The 15,154-nt window shown below is 46.8% G+C and overlaps 1 pseudogene; it reads right to left on the bottom strand.

The window, feature by feature from the left end:
* Window positions 1-4,210: 4,210 nt before the first annotated feature.
* On the bottom strand, window positions 4,211-5,633 carry LOC123389171 (annotated as a pseudogene).
* Between the last annotated feature and the right edge of the window lie 9,521 nt (window positions 5,634-15,154).

Below are 15,154 nucleotides of genomic sequence, written 5' to 3' on the forward strand. Positions count from 1 at the left end.
GGTACAGATGCCCACACCAAGAGGAACAAGAAGCTTCGAAGGCTGGAGGCTCTGGAAATAGGCTTGGGCTTTGGGGGTAGACCCTTTTTCCCAGAGTCCAGTGAGCCAGGTGTATGGTTTAGAAGAGACAGGACGGCAGTGGAGTCAATTAAAGCCTGGGGCTTAAGTCAGAGACCCAGTCAACCAATCCAAGGTAAGTTCTGGTGACAAGTATCAAAGGGGGCGCACCAGGTCCTGAGCAACTCTATGCTAAGCCACTTGCAGCCCACAGAGGTGTTTTGGGTTTTGTTCTTGTTCTTGTTGATTTTCCCTGACTTACAGTTTAAAAAAAAAAAAATTAAACTAGTTGCCCACATTTTTAAAAAATCAAGAGTTTCACTTGCACCTACAGATTCCCAGCGTCTCTCGGTAATTCATAAGCTTTCTCAAAATGCAGCCCACATTCATCTGGGAGTAACAGTAAGTAGGAGAGGGGCGGCTGCTGTCCCCAGGCCTGCTCTCCCAGCGCACTACCATCCCACTGCATACAATGCCTGCTCGGGCATACCCCAGTTTTGTTGAGAGCCCGGCTGAGTGAGCAGCAGTGGTTTCTCACTACTGGCACTTAGGGACCGGAAGGCTGAGGGATGATTTTACTACCCTCTAAAGTGCTTTCATGGAGAAGCTATGGCAGGGAGCAAGCATTCCTGTCCCTTTCCTGAGTCCTTCTAGCTGGACTAAGAATCAAATTGACATAAAACCTTAACACGAGAAAATCAAATTTAATCGCATACATACAGGGAATCCACACAGTCATGGAAATTCCCAAGACATTCTGGCAAAATGAAATATATGTCCTTCTGAACTAAGGAGAAGGGGCTAGAGGTCTGGGACTTAAGAAGAAAGAAATGTAATTCACAGGGCAATCAGAAGAGGAGATGTTTGGTGACCAGATGTTTGCCCGGCCACGCAGATCGATCATTCAGATAAAATTTATCTTTGAGGAGTGCGTGGGTGGTGCAGTTAAGTGTCCGACTCTTGGTTTTGGGTCAGGTCATGATCTCAGAGTGTGGGATGGAGCCCGGGGTCAGGTTCTACACTCACCATGGAGTCTGCTTGAGATTTTCCCTCCCTCTCCCTCTGTCCACCCCCTCCTACTCCTGACTCATTCTCTCTCTCTGTCTCTCTCTCAATCCCCCTCTAAAATAAATAAATGTATCTTTTTTTTAAAGATTTTATCCATTTATTTTATACTCAGAGATCACAAGTAGACAGAGAGGCAGGCAGAGAGAGAGGAGGAAGCAGGTTCCCCGCTGAGCAGAGAGCGCGATGCGGGGCTCCATCCCAGGACCCTGAGATCATGACCCGAGCCGAAGGCAGAGGCTTTAACCCACTGAGCCACTCAGGCGCCCCATAAATGTATCCTTTATTTTTTAAAAGATTTTATTTATTTATTTGACAGACAGAGATCACAAGTAGGCAGAGAGGCAGACAGAGAGAGAGGAAGGGAAGCAGGTTCCCTGCCGAGCAGAGAGCCTGATGTGGGGCTCAAACCCAGGACCCCAGGATCATGACCCGAGCAGAAGGAAGAGGCTTTTAACCCACTGAGCCATCCAGGCACCCAATAAATGCATCTTTTAAAAAACTGTCTGTACTAACAACTTGATTCTGGAGAGACCTTCCGATTTAGATTCTTCTGTGTAGTTAAGAGAGGAACAAAGGTTTCTCTTGAGACCACAGGGTCTCAGTTGTCTTTAGCTCAAAATAATGCAAATGCCAAAGTGGCACATTGTGGGGGGAATCTCAAACCCCTTCAGCTCAATCTGTTTAAGGAAAGTGGGCTTACAGCAAAGCAGCAAGCATCAGTATGGGTAACTGGGGACAGTAAGTGTTTCCATTTTCTTGAAAATACTCTGAGAAGAATGGAGTGCTATTTTTGTCTTGGGTGATTCAGACATATGGTGGCCTTGAGGTAAAGAAGCTAAACCACATGATACAGAAGATGTGAGCTAAAGATAGATATAGACAGATATAGATATAGACAGATACAGATATATATGTGTATATATATAATGGAATATGACTCAGCCGTAAAAAGGAATGAAATCTTGCCATTTGCAACAACATGGAGGACATAATGCTAAGTGAAGTAGTCAGAGAGAGAGACGAATATATGATTTCGCACACAGGTGGAATTTAAGCAACAACAAAAATGAACAAAGAAATAAAAGAGACCATAAAACAGACTTTTTTAAAAAAAGATTTTATTTATTTATTTGACACACACACACAGAGAGTACAAGCAGGGGAGTGGCAGGGAGAGGGAGAAGCAGGCTCCCGTAGAGCAGGAAGCCTGACATGGGGCTTGATCCCAGGACTGTGGGATCACGACCTGAGCCAAAGGCAGATGTTTAACCAACTGAGCCACCCAGACGCCCCCACAAAACAGACTCTTAAATATAGAGAACAAACTGACAGTTACCAGAGGGGAGTGTGGGGTGACCCGACCAGGTGGAGGAGGCTGTGCAGGAATCTGAGGCAGAACAAAGGAGACAGCAGTTTATTGAAAACACACAAGGGAGCGGAGCAGGACGGTCTGCCAGGGGGCAGCACTGGAGGCTGAAGCTAAGGGGGAATGTGAGGAGGTATGGGAACGAATGGTATTTTCCTTTTCTGGTACCTGTGTGCAGGTGTAAGTAGCCCATTGGTCAGCTGGGGCTTGTGGCTATTTTTTTTTTTAATTTATCCATTTATTTGAGGGAGGGAGGCAGAGGGAGAGAATCTTTAAGCAGACTCTCCACTGAGCATGGAGCCCAACTTGAGGCTCTATCCCATGACCCTGAGATCATGACCTGAGCCAAAACTGGGAGTGGAACGCTTACCCCACTGAGCCACCCAGGCGTCCAGGTCTATGGCTATTCTGAGGTGAGTCCCCTGATGGGCCTGTCTGTGCTCAGCCCAGAGGTCACTGCGGCCCTTCTACCTCACTCGGCTTCCACTGCTCACATCAGTTGCCTAAAAGCAGCTTCTGAAGGGAGTTGGGTGGGGCCCGTGGGTGAAATAGGTGGCGGGGATTAAGATTATGCTTATCGTGATGAGCACTGAGTACCATATGGAATCGTTGATTCACTGTATTGTACACCTGGAATATAACATTGTATGTTTCTTATATTGGAATTTAAAAAGAAGAAAGAGAAGGAGGGGGGGTGGGAAGGGGAGGAGGGGGAGGAGGAAGAGAAGAAAAGGTGGTGATGATGGTGGTGGTGTGGAGGAGGAGGAGGAGGAAGGGGGAGGGGGAGGAGGAGAAGAAGAAGAAAAGAAGGCGGAAAAAAGAAGCAAAACCACATGATCTCTTGGGCCTCTTTTGGGTGTCAGCAAGAAAGAAATATTCCTCTGTTCAGAATTCTTCTAGCTGGACTAAGATTTCAATTTACATAAGACCAATTAACAGGAGAAAGTCGAATTTGCTTTCCTGTGTCTGGGGAATCCACACAGACATGAAGTTCCAAAGACAGGTAACCCAATGAGCAGGTGTCATTTTCATGTGTACGTCTTCCATGAGAAGGATCGGGGTCTGAGGAAGGCCATGTGCCTGAAAGTGAGAAGAGACGCTTGGAACACAGAAATCACCCTGTTATGCACACCAGTTTCTTAGGTAAAAACCAATCTCTTTCATAGCTCTCTCTTCCTGGTACAGGCTCTCCTTTCCGATATAAATTTAGACAGTTGAGGGGGAGGTAAAGAACTTTTCCTGAATCTGCTGGGTTTGGATTGCTTTTAACTCGAAATAATCTTCATGCCAAAGTGGCCCATCTCGGGGTGGCCTGCTCTGGGCCGCAACACAGGTCTTAGGATTTTATGACTCTTGTAGGAGAAATATAAAAGAAAATGTCAACCTTGGGGAGTTTATAACACAAGTGGGAAAGACCCAATGGGAGCAGAAATTGTCATTCCAAAATATGCCTCTTTGGCATAGGGATTAATTTAGGCTGCTTATGTTTAAGAAATAGCAGACACAGGAGATGTTCTGAAAACTAACTAGAAATTACCCTTTTATAAAAGAAACATACAATTGTAAGGGAAATCTCCATTTGTTTTGGGGTTGTTTGTTGTTTTATTTTTTGATTACGGACAATATATTTTACTGATGGTACATAATAAAGTAGGGTTCCCCAAGCCCCTCCCCTTCTTCTAGGGGTCTGGGTTGGAAACTGTATAGAGGTCAGGAGGTTCTCAGTGTGTCAGGGGATGAGTTGGGGCAAGAACTCCCCAGCAGCTGAGGGTCGCTCTCTTCCTCTTGCTCTTCCTGGAGCTGGAGGTCCAAGGGGCTCTTACTCCTCGGAGGCCATGTGGACCACAAGGTCCACCACCTGGTTGCTGTAGCCAAATTCTTTGTCATACCATACCATGAAATGAGCTTGACACAGTGGTCACTGAGGACAGTGCCAGCCCCAGCATTGAAGGTGGAAGAGTGGGTGTCACTGTTAAAGTCACAGGAGACAACCTATTCTCACTGTAGCCTAGAATGCCCTTGAGGGAGCCCTCTGATGCCGGCTTCACCCTCGTATTTTCAGCTTTCTCCAGGCAGCAGGTCAGATCCACGATTGACACATTGTGGCTGGGGACATGGAAGTCCATGCCAGTGAACTTTCCATTTAGCTCATTAGGATAGGTAAGGGATGACATTACCTACAACTTTGGTGGCACCAGTAGAAGCAGGAATGATATTCTGACAGATCGTTGGACATCATGCCACAGCTTCCCAGAGGAGCCATCCGTGGTCTTCTGTGTGGCAGTGATGGCAAAGAATGTGGTCAAGGACTGTTGTCAGGGATGACCTTGGCCAGAGGGGCCAAGCAGTTGGCGGTGCAGGAGGCATTGCTGACAATCTTGGGGGCGTGGTCATACTTCTCATGGCTCATCCCCATCAGAGACAAGGGGACAAGGGACATCAGCAGACGAAGCAGAAATGATGAACCTTTTGGCCCCACCCTTCAAGTGAGCCCCAGACTTCTCCATGGTGGTGAAGACCCCCAGTGGACTCCACAACATACTCAGCACCAGTATCACCCCATTTGATGTTGACAGGCTCTGGCTCCTGGAAGATGAAGATGGACTTTCTGTTGGTAAATGTCCTGTTCTCAGCCTTGACTATGCCATTGAATTTGCCATGGATGGGATCATACTGGAACATGTAGATTATGTAGTAATGAGATTATATAGCGACAATATCCACTTTGTCAGAGTTGGGTGCCTGGGTGGCTCAGTCAGTTAAGTGTCCAACTCTTGATCTCAGCTCAGGGTTGAGAGTAAGCCCCACATTGGGCTCCATGCCCAACTTAAAAAACAAACAAAACAACAACAACAACAAAAACTAGGGGTACCTAGGTGACTCAGATGGTTGGATGTCTGCCTTCAGCTCAGGTCATGATTTCCAGGTGCTGGGACAGAGCCCCACATCAGGCTCCCTGCTAGCTCAGCAGGGAGCCTGTTCTCCCTCTCCCCTTGCTTGTGTGTTCTCTCTGTCTCTCTCTCAAATGAATAAATAAAATCTTTAAAAAATTTTTTTAAAAATCCATTTTGCCAGAGTCAAAAGTAGCCCTGGTGACCAGGCACCCAATATGACCAAATCTGTTTACTCTAACCTTTACCATCTTGTCTCTGGGACATGGCTGTCACTGCTTTCAGTCAAATGGGGAGGAACAGAGAGCCAGGAAATCTCCATTTATAAGGGTGTTCTCTCTGTCCCAGGAAGAGAAGAGGATTCTAAATCTATAAAAAATTCTTATCACCAGCTTAAATTTGCATAATATACCCTTGTTTACTGTGCTTTTATAGGTAACCTCCCATAAGTGGTCTGGCTCCTGCCCATTCCAACACATTTCTTTTGTATTTTTTTTAATATTTTATTATTTATTTGAGAGAGAGAGAAGCAGGGAGAGGAGGTGGGTAGAGGGACAAGCAGACTCCCTGCTGATTAGAGAGCCTGATGCCCAGGATCCTGAGACCATGACCTAAGCAGAAGTCAGAGCCTTTAACCAGTTGAGCCACCCAGGCACTCCTCATTTCTTTGGTCTTTAGCTGGAGGTGATATTTAAGGGGGTGGCTTGGGAGTTATTCAGTTTTCCTGGGTGTCTCTTATGTGTACAGGAGGTATGTACGTTGTTAAACTTCTGTTTGTTTTTCTCCTATTAATCTTTTTATTACATAGGGGTCTCAAGCAAGAATCTAGAAGGGTAGAGGAAAAATTATTTTTCCTCCCTTATAAGACCAAAACAAAAAATGGCATGAATGTCCCCCATTAACCACCCACTACTCAGTTGCTGGGAAGACAGGATAGTACTAATGCTGTGCCTTTACTAGTCCCCTCTCTCCCATCATTCTGGAAACTCCTGCTGTCCCAGTGCCCCTTGAAGTCTCCCTGGACTGATCTGAGATAAACACTCAGTGTTCTTACTTGCAAGCAATCGAAACTGATTATCCCATGTAGAAAGGAGACTTGTTGAAATGATAGGAGGTGCCCATAGAATCAGCAGGAAACAAAAGACCCAGATTAGGAAATGGGCAGGTACCACAGGGGCTCCAGGGGCTGGGTGCAATGACCCTGAAATAATTGTGACCCTCCCTTCAACTTTACCTTTCTTTCCATATTCAAAGTTGTGAGCAGGAATTCACCCCATCTGTCTCCTGGGTGGGAGGTGAGGCATGGGCAGTACCCTTCCTTCTGGTACATCTGCATGCAGGGGGGTTTCCCCAGCAAAGGTAAGAGAGAAGGTTACTGGACTGCTCCTCGAAATTCAAGCACCCTATACAGATTAACAGGGCAAAAAATAAAATTTCATTTCATATTTAGGGGAAGTCCACATAGACATGAAAATTCCAAAGACAGTCAAGCAAATCGAGGTATACACCTCTTTCTGAACTGAGGAGGAGGGGGTAGGAGTCTAGAACTTTACAGGGAAAGAATGAAATTCTTTCATACATGTTTGGTAAACAAATGTTTGGGCCATTCAGAAACAGTAGGACATGGAGGACTTTGATCAAACAGACCTTGTCAGGCTCCTCCCTGTCTACTATACCCAGTTCATATCATAATGTAGCTAACTATGTTGATAGCTCTCTTCTTGGTACATCCTTTATCTAAATTCATTTTAGGCAGTTGAGGGAAAATAAAGAGATTTCCTGAATCTGCTGGGCCTTGAAGTCAAGCCCAGTATCTGGTGACAGAACGTGGGGAGGAGCCCAGCTTTTCCTCTAGACTAAACCAAATCCCAGCGACGGGAGGAGGAGGCTAGGCAAAGCCGGAGACATCAGGACCCTCTCAGATTCCCTGAGCACAGTCAACTCCCAGAGGGCAGCGGACAGACTGGAACCCCGCTCAGCTCTTGTGGCAGTTGGGTTGACAATTCCCCAGGACAACCGTATCCTGGAAGAGGCTTGTGTCACTAGCCAGCGTTTGTCCAAACCCTAATGGGGTTTGGGGAATACCCAAACCTATCTTAGGATGCTTGCCCTGAATCCCCTGGGTCGCAGGAACCTAGCAGAGAAGCCCTGGTCTGAGCCAAGAGCCCCCGATCGCCCTCAGTGCCCAGGCAACCCACCTCCGCAGCAGCCTCTCCATCCCCATCCTCCATTCGTCTCCATTCACTCTTCTACCTGCTTAAATCTGCTTGATGCCTGCCTTGCTCCAGAGAGTTGACTTCTCAAGGTCATGGTGACCTCCAGGACTCCAAATGCAGTGAAAGTCCGTGTCTCCTTTTAACACTCTCCTCAGGAGGGTTCACAGCAGCCTAGACCACTCTCTTCTTGGCTTCCTAGCACCACCCTCTTCTGATTTCTCAGATTTCTCCTCCTTGGTGTGTCTGTTCTCCACCATTTGATTCTAAATACTAGGATTTCTTTAACCTTGGTTCTGAAGTCTTCTGTCTCCCAAATCACCCCATCTTCCTAGGGGATCATACCCATTCCTGCTGATTTATACACATCACGTTTTATGCTAATGATGCCCAAATCTGTATCTCTGGCCCAGTCCTTTCTATTGGGCATCCGTTGGCAGGTTTCCCTAGTATTGAAAACTGAACTTGTCCAGAATGGAATTCTCAAGGGTCCCCTCTCCCAAACACCTGTCCTCCTTCCTCTAGGCTTCTCCATCTCTGCAGCTGGCACCACTGTCCACCACACCACACTGCTCAAGCCCCAACCCGAGGAAGCATCACCATTTCCTCACTACTCACATCCTTCCTGTTAGCAAATTGTATTGATTCTATCTCAGATTCATTTCAGATCTCTTCACTTCTCCCCATCTTGATGACCACCCACACTCGTGCGGGCCATCGTCATCTCTCTACTAAACCCATACAAAGTATTTCTAACTGATCTTCCTTCCTATTGGCACACACTCCAATTTATTCTTGACTTCGTAGCCGCAGTGATGGATATGTTCTGTAACTTAACCTGGGCATATAGACGTAAAACTCTGAGGGGTGTTCAGATTTGTACACTTTACTGGGGTATAAACCTCAACAACAAAAACAAAAAAGTGAACAAGACATCAGTTCCCCAGTTAAAACCCTTCAGTGGCTTCACACGATCTTTGGAATAAAGTCAACCCTGAGGGACTTGGCTCCAGCTTTTCCCCACCAACCTTATTTCCTACTGTACATCTCCCTTGCTTGCTAGAAAACCTAGCTACCTTGGCTTTCATTAATTTTCTTTAACAAGCTAAAGCTTTCCTGCCTGCCTCAGGACCTTTGCTCAGGCTGTTCCCTCCGCCCAGAATCCTTCACCATGCTTAGCACCTTTCTTCCCTCACATCACCTATCCAGGTTTACCCAGATCACCACATCTAAAGTGTATCAGCCCATTTATTCTTCCTGCTCCTACAGTATTGTATCTTTAAAATGCTACTATTTTTATAACACTACAATGTTTTTCCATACTTGGGACTAGCGTCTACATTTGACAGACCCTCATTACACCCATCCTGTTACGCTAAGTGCTATATAGATAACCAATACCATGAGGCTTCTACTCAAAGAACAACAACAACAATCCCTCTTTTTTTGTTCTTTTAAATCTGTAGAGGTGCTTTAAAAAAAAAGTCATCAGTTCATTCTAGGGCAGCAACCTCCACTGTGGCACTCAAGATGGCAGAGACGAGAGATCGTGAGTACACGGCGTGATGGGGTAAATGGTGTCCTCCAGAAAGATGATAGGCAAGTTCAAGTGGGAGAAGCAGGCCTCAGAAAAATTTAAAGCCATAAACAACAAGCATAACACTCATAGCACAAGAGAAAATGCCTTTCTTTCCTTATTTATTATTTATTTATTTTACAAATTAAGTCAGAGGCTAAAAACACAGGACTCAGAGACCAGGTGTGTAGCACCAAGACTCCTGTTGTTAACGGGTATCTATCAGATACCTTGTTTTCCGACTCGGTCCTCTGACCCCTCGGATTATTTTTGACAAATGCAATCATTCCAACAGCAGAGCCATTCAGAAAACTTCATTTATACAAAAGCTCTCCCAAGAGGATCTCTGCATAACTGCTCCAAGGATCTCTCTGCTGGTGATGGCTCTTCTGTGGTTGGAGAAGGACAGTCTGACGGCCTCCAGGCTAACCTGTTCCAGCAGCCAGTCCTCCAGACAGCCCAGTGCATCCAAGATCCAGGAGTATCCGCTGAAGTCTGGGTGAGTCTGGGACAGAATTGGCACAAGTGTAAGACAGAGAAGTGAAGGCTTCCCAAAGTAAGCAATTTATGGTCTAACCCAGCACCCATGCCTTTCATGGATTGGGTGCATTTGTGGAGCCACATGACCCCCCCCCCCAGAGGTACAATGGTAGGAACACGGTGAAAGAAATTAGGCCCTTGTACCTATCAACTGTCTGAGGAAGACCAGGAAGGGGGGAATTCAGAGTTGGTGAGAAAGATCGCCCTTATCTGTAGAATACGGTAGAACTCAGGTCACTTAAATTTTGTGCCTCGATTTTTCCCAACAGAAGCAGAGTTAACATCCAAGACCTTTGGAAGATGGAAATATAATTTTAGAGTAGACGTGCACACTCGAAACCTCACATTAGTGAACATTTTGTTTTAACACTTCTCAATTTGCCACCTTACATCCTTGCAACAACATGACCTCCAGCCACACTGGGAAAATTCACTCTTCCTCGGATACACCACTATCGTTCCCAGTCTCCACACCACTGTTGATCTGTTGCCCCCACCTACCACGCCTGCACCCAATGTTACCTTCCAAATCCTATCCACCCTTGAAGGCTCTTCCCCAGGTGCCCTCTCTGGCTTATCTGTGTTCCCCACAATCTCCCACTGAGGACCAGAGTTCTTTGCGTTCTCAGAACCTGTATCACATGCTGTCTTAGGTCATTAACAACCTCATCTAAAGTTAGAGAGGAACCTGGAATGGTCAGAAGAACAGTGCCCTGAGAATCACCCACCCAGGGTTCTAATCCTAGCTCAGTGCAGGTATGAGAGGTCATGTAAGCAAGTAATAATCTCACACTGGACCTCAGTTTCTCTTCTGTAAAAGGAAAAGCTCGAAGCAGGATTTGAAAAGTTCCTCCTGGCTCTAATCATTTCGGAGTATTTCCCCAGTGCCCCCATCCCGCAGGACTGTGAACCCCTTTAGGATAGAGACCGCATTGTTTTCATCTGAGCTCCCCCGGCACACCTGGCTTGCACTGAGACACCTGATACTTTTATTTTATCCAGCCAGGATCTTGTTTTATCCTCACAGCACCACGAGGGGCTGACCCAAGGCACAGCTCTGACCCTTGGGAGGCTTACTGAAGCAGAGTGGCCTGCCAGACCCGTGCAGTAAAGGACTAGTCAAAGACAGACTAATGCTTAGAGGACGAAGTGAAGTCCAAGTACTCCCACAGAGAACCCTTCCAGAAGATGCAGGCTCTCCAGCAGTGGTTCTCCACTGGGGGCAAGGTCTCTGGACGTTTTCTGCTGGGAGGGAGGTGGCTATGGGCACCCATGAGATAGAGACCAGAGATGCTGCCTTTCATCCCATGATCTTAGGACAGCCCCCCAACAAAGAATAACGCAGCCCCAAAATGTCAATAGCGCTGTGGTTGAGAAACCCTGCTCTAGACCACATGCCTTCTTTCCTTTCTCGGGTTTTTCCTTCATCCCATTTTCCCCTTCTTCTCACGGGATAAGCAACAGATTCCAAATGATAGCACTGGCGTACAATGGGGTGAGGGGGTTGGTACAGTCACACATGAGCACTCAGCCTTGCTTTGCTGTCATGAAGGAAAGCCAAGGTCAAGCCTTAGCCCATCTGTTGTAAAATCTCCTTATTGTCTTCCCCATAGCTTCTTTTGAAGAGGAAGACTTTTCTGAGTTTGTTCTCTGCAGTAGTATGCTACAGAGGGAGGCTGGGTGGGTGGGGGAAGGAATGAAAGCCTACGAGTTTTAGGTACATTCTAAGGACAGAGCACCCTTTGGTGCTCAATGATTAGACAGGCTAGGTGGTGGGTCCCCGCTCAAGAAAAGGGCATTTAAGAATCCATTTCTAGATTGCCTGTCAGCAGATAGAAGAGAGACATTAGAAGCTCAGGTGTTCAGAGTTGCTGCCAACAGAAAGCAAGCCAAGCGGGCAAAGATAGCAACCACAAGCAGATCTGGTTTATAGAAGCTGGGGAGCACACAACTCTTCTGGAACTCGATGTGTGAAGAAGCGCTCGTGTAGTCAAAAAAACACACCCAGGGCCTCGAACATGATAACCGGTCTCGGCCATTCTACGTTTCCACAAAGAGAGCCCCAGCTCACCTGCTTTAGGATTTTCCCCATGTAACTAATATAGGCCTCCTTCTTCTTCGTCTTCTGCCTCAAGGCTGAGTTGGCCCACTCGTACTTCTCTTTGGTTGGGATATAAAGCATTGCTCTCTTCTTAGGGAATCTCGGGCCAGGTAAGCAAGGGTAGTACATGGGGAAGGCTAATTCCTTGCACTTCTAGGGTACAGCACTGGCTGTAGGCAAGCGAACAACCACCTCCCAACCTGCCCAGAAGAGGTTTTATAGGGAGAGCTGGAAGGCACTCTTTCCTAATAAAATCAGTGATTAGTGAGTGCACCTGCCGGAGATAAATACTCTCCAGAATACTTAAGAAATAATAGGTGTAGAGTCTAAAGCAGGCTTATGGTACATTCTGGAAAGGGGCTTGAGGTGGGAAACTCAAAATGTTAAGCTTTCCTCTGCTCGAGCCCATGCAATAGAGAGGATGACCACTTTGATGTAATGGTCACTGATTTACCCGGCAACACTGATATCAGAAGCTATTCCTTTTAAACGTGTGGAGTAACTCCAGGTGTTCTTATTAGAGTGGTTCTTAGCTACAAAATTGCAATTCGAAAGGATTGGGAGCAGAATCCAGGAAGTCGATTTTTTGCTAAAGCAGCACTGGGCAATCTATGGACCAGCCAGATTTAGGACTCACTGGTCTATAAAACCTTTCTGAAGCAACGGCACGGGACCAGGGTTTGGGGCGGAAGGAGAAGCTCTGCACGGATCTGCTGTGGGTATCTGCATTTGCGCCAGGAGGACCCCCTGGAGTATGCCACGGCAGCTGGGAATTCAGGTGACGAAGCAGGACTAGGGACCCCAGGACGTAAGAGTGAAGATTGAGACACGGTAGACGGAGAGGTCATGAACTCCTTGCAGTTAGCATTATCAGCTCAGCTACAAGGAAGTGACCATTCTGACACGGACCAACAGATAAGAGGACACCAGAGAGCCATGGTGTCCAAGGAAGAAAAGAACCAGACGACAAGAGACACCCTCTCCTGTCTCAGGGATAGGCTGCACTAAAGGCCCAGTCCCGGGGACTGATGGCTTCCAATAAGACTGTCAGCTCCCAGTTGTGGAGCCTGATGTCCCAGCCCCCATACGAAGTGCGGACGTCCTTTACTCCCCATAATTCTCACGGCAACTTTAGGAGGCAGGGTATTAGTATACTCTCACTTTACAGACAAGGAAACTAAGTCTCAGCGGGCTCAAGTGCCTTGCCCAGGGTCACATGCAGTGCACGGGGCGGGGGGTGGGGGGGTGGGACAGAACCAGCCTCTGAGCCTCTGCTTCTAACCCCATGCTCCACCACCTTCCAAACCCAAACACCAGAGCCCTCCAATCCTTGTAGTTACACAGGTGTGCTCGGCACAGCTGCCGTGTGCCTTCCTTCATTGATGGAGCACTTGGGACACAGTCGATCCCTAGTGCAGGTTCAATTCCCCTGAATGGTTCTTTGCTAACAACGACAGAACTGCACCCAACACTTCTGTGAAAGGAAAAAGCGGTTCCCCATCACCCACCTGGCTGTCAAGGCATGTCCCACCCGCCCCCCCCCACAACTCTACTCTCTTTTACTGGCTTCATCTCTCATGATCTCTCGAGTTCAAAAGGCAATGTATGCACAAGAGTGTATATTATATGATAAAATGAACTAGAAGTTTTGTTTTAGGTTTAAAGGTCTTATTTATTTATTTGAGAGAGAGAGAGACCGCAAGCAGAGGTAGGGAGCAGAGGGAGAGTGAGAAGCAGACTCCCCGCTAAGCAGGGAGCCTGATGTGGGACTCGATCCCAGGACTCTGGGATCATGACCTGAGCTGAAGGCAGCCGCTTAACCGACTGAGCCACCCACCCAGGCACCCCTGAACTGGAAGTTGTAATGCAACGAAGTAAATATAAACAGGCAAAAATCACTCTCAGTGGGATGGCACTTTTCACTGGTCACTCAGGGCCAGCGGGGATCCAAAGCAGCACTATGACATCCAGAAGATGCTGGAGAGCACAGGTAAAGGGTGAGAACAGAGGTGGTGTTGCTGTGGGAGTGTAGCATGGAAGTCGTGAGCAGACGGCGATCACTCATGCAAAAATAGCAAATTTTCAGCGGCTGGGGGCCTCAGTTTGTTGTCTGCCTTTGGCTCAGGTCATGATCCCAAGGTCCTGAGATGGAGCCCTGAATCGGGCTCCTTGTTCAGTGGAGAGTCTGTTTCTCCCTCCGCCCCTCCCCCACGCTCGTGAACTCTCTCTCTCTCTCTTTCTCAAATAAGTAAATGAAACTTTTAAAGAAATAGCAAAGTTTGGTCCCCTACTAAGGGCAAGGCCCATGGCTATGCATAGACATGGTGATAAATTACTGAGAGGAATCCCAAAACTGACATAGGAGAAAGTTATGGGGTGATCAGGAGCCACACCAGCATCTATTAGAAATCTCAGTCAGCTAAAAAAGACATGCAGTGAATCACCTGTTAATAAGTTCCCTATCCTGATGATAAAAGAAGCAGTTACACTAACAGCAATGCTAACTTTTATTTATCAAAAGCTCAGTACTTGCCTTGAATTATATAAAGCACTACATAGACATTTTGTTTCATGGTTTTAATACACAGAGATGAAAGCTATCATCTCTTTAAAAAAGATGAAGAGGGGTGCCTGGGTGGCTCAGTTGGTTAAGCATCTGCCTTTAGCTCAGGTCATGATCCTGGTCAAGGTCCTGGGATCGAGCCCTGCCTTGGGCTCTCTGCTCAGCAGGGAGCCTGCTTCCCCCTCTGCTCTCCCCCATCCCAACCCTGCTCATGCTTGCCCTCTCTCTCAAATAAATAAAATATTCTTTTTTAAAAAGAGAGAGAGATGAGAAAACTGGGGCTTATAAAGATAAATTAATGTGTTCAAAGTCACAAAGGTAGTAAGTTGCAAGGCTAGGAACTGAACCCTGATGTGTCTGACTCCAAAATTCCCCTCAATATTTCTGGAAGTTAGGCCTCCTGTCTACCTGCAGTGAAGTCTCCTGAGCTGCTTATAAAAATGAAGATTCCCCAACCCCATCCTATTCTTTAGTACAGGTATCTAAATCTTGGGTACCAACCACTGTACCACCATTGTCTCCTGAGTCTGGGGAAAATGCTGCTCTGGTCAGAGCACTACTCAGTTAGAGAAGAGGTAATTAAAGAGTTAGAAAGGGTGGGAACACTAAGAGAAAGTGACTGTGATGTGGCTGAGCACAGACATAGACCTTAGACATTGAGAAAGCAGACTTTGCAGAGATTAACAAGAATAGTGTTGGAATTCTATGAATAGAAACTCTGAAAGGGAAGTCAAAAAGAAAGAAAAATTGAAGAGAAGAAAAATCAAAGGCTCTTCCTT

This window comes from Mustela putorius, unplaced genomic scaffold, assembly GCF_011764305.1.
Source record: "Mustela putorius furo isolate JIRA1106 unplaced genomic scaffold, ASM1176430v1.1 tig00003962_pilon_pilon_pilon, whole genome shotgun sequence".
In the NCBI taxonomy this organism is placed as follows: Eukaryota; Metazoa; Chordata; class Mammalia; order Carnivora; family Mustelidae; genus Mustela; species Mustela putorius.